The following is a 10,154-nucleotide window of genomic DNA, read 5'->3' on the forward strand; positions in this document are numbered from 1 at the left end:
TACAGCAGGAAATACCTACAGAACGTTGAACCTACCACATACTCTTCATCTAGATTCACCAAACATTACTATTTTTTGCAAACATAACTGTTATCACAAGTTTTTTCATGTGAGAATAATTTGTACACATTTTGACAATTTGCCTCTTGATATCTGAATATTTACCTCCTTATTTCGAAGTCATTCTCTTATCTAACACAATAGAACCATCATGCTTAACAAATCAACGCTATTGTGACACCATCATTGAATAGCTAGTCCATAAACAGATTTCCCGCAGTGAGACAGTGATGTGTTTTCTATCTGCTTTCATAAATCTAGGATCCAGTCATGGTATGAGGATTGCATTCCATTGTCTTGATTCTTTAGTTTCTTTAACCTAGAGTACTTGCAGCTCTTTTTTTCTTCAGTGGTACACTTTTGAAGAATACACACTCACTGTTCTGCAGAACGTCCTTCAGTGTAGATTTCTCTGATCGTGTGCCTCATCTTGAAACTTAGGTTTAACATTTGAGTAAAACTGCTACACCCAGATGACGGTGGAACCTTCTTGTTGCATCACCTTGGAGGCACAGATTAGTGATATTTTCTGTTACTGGTGATGGGTTCGACTATTTGGTTATGACTGCATACTAGGTATACTTTTTTTAGAATTGACTTTTCCCTGTGTAAGTGATAATGATCCCTGGAGTGATACCTTGAAGTTGCCTGAACAGCTTAAATACTTTGACCAAATTATTCTAGCATCCACTGTAGATATTGCGTCTGAATGAATCATCAGATGACGATTGCAAATCATTTTTTAACATCCTCCTATCTCATATGTATATTAATTGCCGTTGCTCGGTAATGAAGAGGTTTTTCTTTTATCATCTTTTGATAGTGGATTCAAGGATTCCTTTTCTTTTGAAGTGATATAATATTACTGTAATTTTCCTTTTGGGTGCTCAAATTTTTCCAGGTTTTTCCACTGGGAGATTCTTCAGCCTGGCTGTATCCTGTCATGATTTTTTCCGTAAAAATTATTATTGAGTTAAAATACACATAACGTGCAGTTCATCATTCTCAGGGGTACAATTCAGTGACCTAGAGTACATTCACAGTATTGTGCAACCATCACCACTGTCTCGTTCCAGAATGTTGTCATAACCTCAAAAGGATATCTAGTTCCCTTGAGCCATGCACTCCCCCGTTGCCTCCGTCACCCTGCCTGTCCTGTCAGACCCACCGTGTTTGATCTGATACATGGTACCCTGAAAGAAAAGAGAAAATACTGTTGAGTGTTGTTCACACAATATTTTAGATGCTGTCCTCTCTTGTAAATTCCATTGAAGGGTACTGAGGGGCATTTTATCTGAGCAAGGTTTTTGCCCATGAGCTGAAATTAAAAACCATAAGCAATGAAAACAGCTTATTGAAGAGGCATCTGCAATCACTTGTTCATTACATCATTTTCACAACCTCCAAGATGTGGAAACAACCTAAATGTCTGGCAATGAATGACTGAATATATATTTGTATAATATACACACAAAATGGAATATTATTCAGTCATGACAAAGAAGGAAATCCTGCTATTTGAGACAACAAGGATGGATCTTGAGGACATGCTAAGTGAGATTATTCAGACAGAGAAAGACGAACACTGTGATGTCATTTATATGTGGAATCTAAAGAAGCCAAACTCATAAAAACAGAGTAAAATGGTGGCTACCAGGGGTGGGAGGTGGGAGAATAGGAGAGTTGTTGTCTAAGGGTACAAAGTTGAAATTAGTAGGCAGCTAGGGCCTGGAGATCCAACACACAGCATAGTGAGCCTAGTCCACAATATTGTTGTCTTACTCATCCAGTGTAATCATTCTAACGACCTAAAGGAAGTGATCATTATGTGATACAGGTGCTATCGCTCAATGGTGATTAGATTACAATTTATAAAGACATGAAGTCAACACATTGTACACCTTAACTTTACACAATGTTATGTGTCAAATACAGGTCACTAAAAAAAGGAACCAGGACTTCCCTGGTGGCGCAGTGGTTAAGAATCCGCCTGCCAATGCAGGGGACACGGGTTCGAGCTCTGGTCCAGGAAGATCCCACATGCCGCGGAGCAACTAAGTCCGTGCGCCACAGCTACTGAGCCTGCGCTCTACAGCCCGCGAGCCACAACTACTGAAGCCCACGTGCCTAGAGCCCGAGCTCCGCAACAAGAGAAGCCACCACAATGAGAAGCTCGCGCACCGCAACGAAGAGTAGCCCCCGCTCACCGCAACTAGAAAAAGCCCGCGCACAGCAATGAAGACCCAACACAGCCAAAAATAAATTAAAAAAAGAAAAAAGGAACCATAGATGACTGCTGTGATTTGATCATAAATGAGGGACTAGATGGAAGGCATAATCAGAGGCCTCCAGTCTCCCTCTGCCACCTACATCACTCCTGTCTCATCCATGCTCTCACCCTACCTGTCTTCCTCCTGCTACATTCTTCATCTCCACCCTGTGATGTTTAGGCTTCCACTCAACTTCCTCCTGCTCTCCGACCTCCATCCACCTCCTTTAGGGTTCCGTATTGCACTCTCTACCTCCATTCTGGGACCTTTTCGATGTCCACGCCTCCATGACCACTATTCTAGGGACCTCAGTCTAACCCTCCTCAGCTGTATCACCCCAGCAAAGTCCATCGTCCATGCCCTCCTTCCTCTTGCTGTCCATCTGTGCCCAGTTCAGAGATCTCATCCCACGCCCTGTGCATTCTGTGCCCCTGCACTCTCGTTTGCCTTGGCCCTCACCTCTCATCATCACCCCCATGGACCCAGTCCACATGCCGCATCCTTTGTCCTCAGCCCTGTAATCCCTGACCCTTTGTCCTGGACTCCTCGGTTCACTCAATGCCCACTGTCCATCCAGTTCTCTCGTGTCCTGTGCCCCTTATTTCCCCTGGGCTCCACCCCCTTTCCCACACTCTGTCTCACTGGGACTGTTACCTTCTACCAGGACCTGCCTACCCCCTCTGAAGTCACCTTCTCCCTACACCGTGTTTTTGAAACCCGTCACACAACTGACCTTTGCTCACTCTTGCCCATTAACTTCTCATCCCCATTGGAACTCTTGTTCCCCTGACTCTGGACCCCTTATCCCGCAGGTCCCCATATTCCCGGTATCTTAACTTCCTTGCCCACTTTGCCCACTTATATTTTCATCCCTGGCCTTGCACTTTAATACTTAACCAACATTAAAAGCTCTCTGCCTTTTTTCTCTCTGCTTTCCCTCTTCCCCTGCACTCTCTATAACCCCCTGCCCCCAGGCTCTCTTCACCACCCCCTTATCCTTATGGCTCCTTTTCCCTGTGGCCTGTTCATACTCCACTGTATCACATACCCTCACACGGTCACTCCCCCAAAGAGACTACGTTTCCCGGAGTGTGTCTTGACACTAGGTGGCAATGTTCACTGCACATTTTAGGTGCTGTGCATTATAGTAAGTATTGTCCTTGTGATTGTTGCAGGGTTGGAAGAAATGTAAATTGTAGGAAGGCTCCCCCTTTCAGGCATCCAGAAGTTTGGAGATACAACTATTTTTCTATGTAAGATCATGTCATTCACACACACACGTGCATGTTGACTGTGCTTTTATGAAAGAGTATAATTCTGAGTTTCTGTGTATGTATTTATATTTATGAGTATTTGTACATGTGAGAGGGAATTTTCATGTGTTCGGTGTGTGCATTAATGCTTGCGAATATGCAGTTGAAACTGTATGAGGACGTGAGTGATTGTGTATTTGCATAAGCATGTGAATGTGTGTGACTGTATGTTTGAGTGTGTGAATGACCCTGCATGTGTATGTAAATGAATTTGTGTGCATGTGCATGTAGGATGGGTTGTCCACCATTATGGCTCTAACAACTGACTTAACAATTGGGAGTGAATGTATAGTGACCCTGGATCAAAGAGTTGACTTGTGTGTAGGTAAAATCTAAAGAATTAAATTCAACTCATATAAATATCTTTTCCTTGACCCTTCCAGAATGTATTTCTTTTTTTTTTTAACTTTAAAAAAAATACATTTATTTATGGCTGCATTGGGTCTTCGTTGCTGCGCGCAGGCTTTTTCTACTTGCGGTGAGCGGGGGTTACTCTTCGTTGAGGTGTGAGGGCTTTTCATTGAGGTGGCTTCTCTTGTTGCTGAGCACAGGCTCTAGGCACACCGTCCTCAGTAGTTGTGGCTCGCGGGCTCTAGAGCTCAGGCTCAGTAGTTGTGGCGCACGGGCTTAGTTGCTCCGCGGCACGTGGGATCTTCCGGACCAGGGCTCGAACCCGTGTTCCCTGCGTTGGTAGGTGGATTCTTAACCACCGCACCACCAGGGAAGTCCGGGAATGTATTTCTTAATTAAAAAAGCAATCACAATTCCCTAATGAGAATTTTGCATAACAGTGAGTGTAGAGGACCATATTGACCCCTTGATGGCCTTGAATTAAGGGAGGAGCATTGGCTTATCTGACAGTTATGGGAATAGTAGAATCTCCCTGGTAAGCCATCTGATGCTGGTGCTTTTATTTGCAAGGGTCTCTTCTAGAACCTTCTCTCTTTCTTCTATGGATATTATATCTACTTTTGCTTCTAAAACTACTGTATTTCAATATCAGTGAAGTTTATTTTCCTAACAATTTACATATTCACTGATACTGAGTTGTGCAAATAAGTGCAGTGATATCTAATGTAGAGTGTTGGCATCGTGCTTCTTGTTACTCGTATCTGTTTTGAAAACCTTCTCAGATATTTGGACAAATTCCATTTCTTTGCTGATATGTTAATTGATGGTGCACCTAGCTCAGTTGTATGAAATTAGGAAAGAACTCTCTTGGGTAGAATTTCTTAGTGAAGCAGAACCTCCATTGAGACACACACTTGCAGCCAGTCTCTTACTTGTCAATCCTAAGTACTTCCTGTTCCCTACATGTGCACCCTGTCTGCCTCCAGAGATCATGGAAGAGTAAGTGGCTTGTCACAAATCCTCCAACAGCCTCTTAAGACATATTGGCGAGAAACTTAAAATTGTCCTTGGTAATTAGCAACTGGGAAACTGTTTTCAAAAATAATCACAGGGCTTCCCTGGTGGCGCAGTGGTTGAGAGTCCGCCTGCCGATGCAGGGGACATGGGTTCGTGCCCCGGTCCGGGAAGATCCCACATGCCGCGGAGCGGCTGGGCCTGTGAGCCATGGCCGTTGAGCCTGTGCTCTGCAATGGGAGAGGCCACAGCAGTGAGAGGCCCGCGTACAGCAAAAAAAAAAAAAAAAAAAAAATCACAGCTCCCAAGCCTGTTTCTGCCAGTACTGCTCCAGGTGAAGTGATAATTGCAGTTCTGAGGGGAGGGGAGGTCACAGGATCACAAACTCATATCTCAGGGTGGAGCTACTCCGCTTGCACATATACTGATTGCTTTGACCTTCACACTGAGCCCATCATCCAGGCAGCAGGAAGATAGTTGATGCTTTTCTCTGTATTCGTATGAGAAGTGGCATCTATAAAGGAAGGATTTGTATCAGGAAATCTGGTAAGTGAACATATTGGACAAAGGGAATGTTCCGTGTATGAACCTCGTCCAGCACCAAAGCCATGCAGCAAAGTGGGATAAATCCTGAGGTGTGAACTGAGATAGTAAAGGGAGACGGGGTCCTAGACCTTCACCAGTCCCTGGTGGCTCCTAATGTAATGTATGTAATCCTCGCTAACTGAGTTTATGGTTTAATCCATGTGATAATGACATCTGATTTTTCATGTGCTTAATGACTGTATTTCCCCAGTCCATCTGCTGTTTCAGTCTACTTTTCAGGAATCATAGACACAGTTTTTAGGTTGAGAAGTACGCCCATAGTACTCCAGACTTGTAACAAAGAGTAGGATGAATCTGTGGAAATCACCTGATCCTGTGCAAAAACAATGTGTTTAGCAGCCGTTGCTGGAATATATTATAAATGTTTTCTCTAACTACTGCTGTATGAAGTGCTGAGTAGATTTAATAATTGTGTCTCTATTAATTATGGAGAGGCTCTTCCCACGTAAAGTTAGGGAAGCAGAATTTAAGAGAAGTGGAACTTTATATGTTTCAGATACCAGTTTTAGGCTCTGAAATATCTTGTGATATTTATGCCTCTTTTAAATATTATAATACCGATCAAAAAAATGTATGTCATTTATACAGTACACAAGTGGCTCACCGTAACATTCGATTTTGCATGTGTCTTGTAGTTTCATATCTTTCACAAATCTTGCTGTACTGCTAATATTTTTATTTGACTTAGGTATTAATAAATATATATACATATCTGAAATTAATAATAATTTTGTTTCTACCATGCACTTATTTATCAGGTATCAGTGTTTCCTTTCCCATAGTTCCTGTGACTTGTGCCATTGTACTTTTGTCCAGGAATGAAAGTAAATGAGTCTTTCAGTTTCCATCCTAATATTGAGCCATTCTTGTATTCATTAAACCCACCTTGTCGTGGGGGCAGGTACCGGCAGTTATACTGCAGTCAGTACATTTACATTTAGTTGAATCTCTAAAGCTTTATTCAGAGTTTGTATTTGCATATAGAATAAGTCTTTTTCAATACGTGGAAACATGTCACTACCAAAATTTTAAAATAAAATACCACCAACGTAAATTGAACTGACAAGGTGCAAAAGCAAAACTAAATTTAGATCTGGCTTATTGGAGGAACACAGGTGACCAGTATTTGAGTGTATTCTGGATTAAACGCACCCAGCCAGGGTCAAATCCCCACTAACCATCTGCCCCTAACCAGTGAGTGAATTTAGAGGAAACACTTCACCTTTCAATGCCGAAGTTTGCCTCATCTGTATAAGGAATATAATAGCGTCTGACTCATGAATTTGTGAGGAATAAAGAAGTTAACGCATGTGTGGTTTCATCCTAGTGATTTGTACATTGCAAGTGTTCTTTAATGGATATACGTTCAACCCTTGGAAGCATTTACATGACAGGAAAACTTTAAGTAATTACTTCAAAGTAAGAATTATTGGTAAGTGGAGAATGTTGGATTTCAGTTGTCCTGGTACCTGTGGTCCACGCCTCGTATTTTCATTCAGGATCCTCTAGCTCAGAAGACAAGCATCAGTCATTGAGACCTGACAGCGTGGCTGCGAGGGATTTGGCAGTAGGAACGACCTTTTTATTACAGACTATATTTGGAATCCTGGGGAATTTCTGTATTCTTTACCATTATTTCTTGCTTTATTGCACTGGGTATAGGCTGAGGACCATAGATTTTATTGTCAGGAATGTGATAACAGCCAACATCTTGGTTCTGTTTTCTGCTGGATCCCACAGTGAGAAATTTTGGGTGGCACCACATGGACAGTGATTTTACTTGCAGATTTTTCCCGTATGTTCGTGCGGTGGGCAGGGGAGTGTCCATTGGCACCACCTGCCTCTTGAGTGTCTTCCAGGCCATCAGATCAGTCCCCGGACCTCCAGGTGGGCAAAGCTTAAAGTGAACGCTCTCAAGTGCTTTGCTCCTCCAATTATCCTGTGCTGGATCCTGAACATGTTGGTAAATGTCATTTATCCTATGCACATGAGTAGAATATTGAGAAACCAGAGCATCACAAACAGGAAAAGTTTCAGACACTGTTCTGCTGTTTGTCACGACCAAACCAGAGACGCATTGTATGCAGCATTGCTATCCTTCCCTAATGTCTCACGTTTTGTGCTCATGATCTTGGCCAGTGGCTCCACGGTTTTCATCCTGTACAGGCATAAGCAGAGGGTCCAAAACATTCATAGGATCAGTGTCTCCTCCGTATCCTCCCTTGAGTCCAGAGCCACCAAAACTGTCCTCCTGGTGAGCACCTTATCTATTTCAACACCCTTTCCTTCATCAATAATATTATTTTGTCTTTTCTTTTAACAGTATTGAGTTTTTCTTTTTGAAAACCTCTGCAGTAAATAGTTCATGTTTCCCAGCTGTCAGCCCTTTTCAGCTCATGAGCTGTGACTCCAGCATGTCCAGGCTCTGCTTTGCTGGGGTAAGGAATAAAAATTCTCCTAATCCTATGAGAAAAATGTAAAATGTGTGTATTTGGACTGTATTCATTTGGTAATTCACTCACTTCTGTCAGAGTCCTTAGTGAAATTGTGAGTGGCTTTACCAGAGGATGGTAAACAGGACATAGGGGCATCTTTTTCAAAGTAAACAATGCTATAATAGTAATTGTAATTAAATATATAATTATCATGTAAATACTTACGTAATGGAAGTTTTACTAGTACTTTTATTGGAGGAGCTCAGAATTTATGCAATAATAAACATCAGGTCCTGAAACAATCTGGATATTTTGGAGAAGTGTAGGAGTGTATAACTTAAATGTATCACAGTGCATTTCTGAAAAATGTAGTAGACATGGAATATTAAGAAAACGTCTGTGAAACTGGAAAAGCATGTGGCAGATCATTACTGAAACTGAAGATAATAGTGCTGGAGGGGAAATTCAGTCCTTGAGTAAAGCTTTTGGGAGCCGGTCGTGAGTTTTTGTCCATTATGTCCTTAGAGAGATGGCAGTTATGTATTTGAAATGATACGTTAGATAGGGAGGTGAGCATGTTTAAACATTCTCAGGTAGAAATGGCTAGATTGAACTGGAGTCAGCAAAGGAGAGCATAAAATTGCATTTTACCATATTTTGAAGTAATATCAGGTGATTGTGACAATTAAAAAAGATGTGAATAGCATGGAATTGGGATCTGTAGAAGGCACATTTTTCTCTTTTGTGAAGATGACTTGGGCAAGTTGCCAAGAAAGAGGTTTATAGGTATTGCTCATGTCCCTAAAGCGATGAAATTAGTTTCTGCTGGAGACTTCCATTAAATTCAGAGCATTGCAGGAAGAGCCATTTGAAAGGGAAAGACATGGATCCATTTTGTGTATGTGGAGTTTGTAGTTTGGGGTTCCTTGATTATTTTTTTCTTGCCCCACCACTCAGTTTGTGGGATCTTAGTTTCCCGACCAGGGAGCAAACCCGGGTTCCCTGCAGCGGACACGCAGAGTCCTAACCATGGGACTGCCACGGAATTCCTTGGGGCTCCTTGATTTTAAATGAGCGATGTGGATATTGCCTCAAAATTAGGAGAGATTTTTATATGGTTTTCTCTGTATTGATATTCTGAAGCCAATGACAGTATTGAGAATTCAACAGGTTGAAAAGCAAAAGAGTTATTTTGACCAAACTGATATATAGATTGAACCTTGTATCACAGAGAGAAATCAATATTTTTAATTCACATGAGACACTTAAATATTTACCAGAAACTAGATCACAAAGGAAGAAGAAAAATATATAGGTAGACACATACCTACAAATGTGTATATATGTGTCTGTGATCCATGTGTATATATATGTACGTATGTGTGTGTATATATACACACACATACATATATACACATATAAAGTCAGTCATGTTTGTTATCCATCAGTCAGTATATTGGAAAGTTGTACATTAAGAAAAATTTAAAATAGTACTAATTACAATGACAAATCTCAAAGTGTATGTTATCTGAGGAGTATATTGCCATGCTAGTTGCTTCTTAACACTCCAGGAAATGTTTTTTCATTTTCCTACTTTAATTCTATTATTTGGCCATATCTCAAAAAAAATTCAAGAATATAATAAAAATTTTTGATTAAAAAATTAGTTTATGCTGGGCTTCCTTGGTGGCGCAGTGGTTAAGAATCCGCCTGCCAATGCAGGGGACACGGGTTCGAGCTCTGGTCCAGGAAGATCCCACATGCCGCGGAGCAACTAAGTCCGAGCGCCACAGCTATTGAGCCTGCGCTCTAGAGCCCACGAGCCACAACTACTGAGCCCGCGAGCCACAACTACTGAAGCCCACGTGCCTAGAGCCCGAGCTCCACAACAAGAGAAGCCACCACAATGAGAAGCTTGCGCACCGCAACGAAGAGTAGCCCCCGCTCACCGCAACTAGAGAAAGCCCGCGCGTAGCAACGAAGACCCAGTGCTGCCAAAAATAAATAATAAATTTTAAAAATTAGTTTATGTAAATTTAATACTATAATTGATAGTATAATAATAGAGTATTCTTTTTTTTTTTTTTTTTTTTTTTTTTTTTTGG

Source organism: Lipotes vexillifer, unplaced genomic scaffold (genome assembly GCF_000442215.2).
Source record: "Lipotes vexillifer unplaced genomic scaffold, Lipotes_vexillifer_v1.1 scaffold1665, whole genome shotgun sequence".
NCBI lineage: Eukaryota > Metazoa > Chordata > Mammalia > Artiodactyla > Lipotidae > Lipotes > Lipotes vexillifer.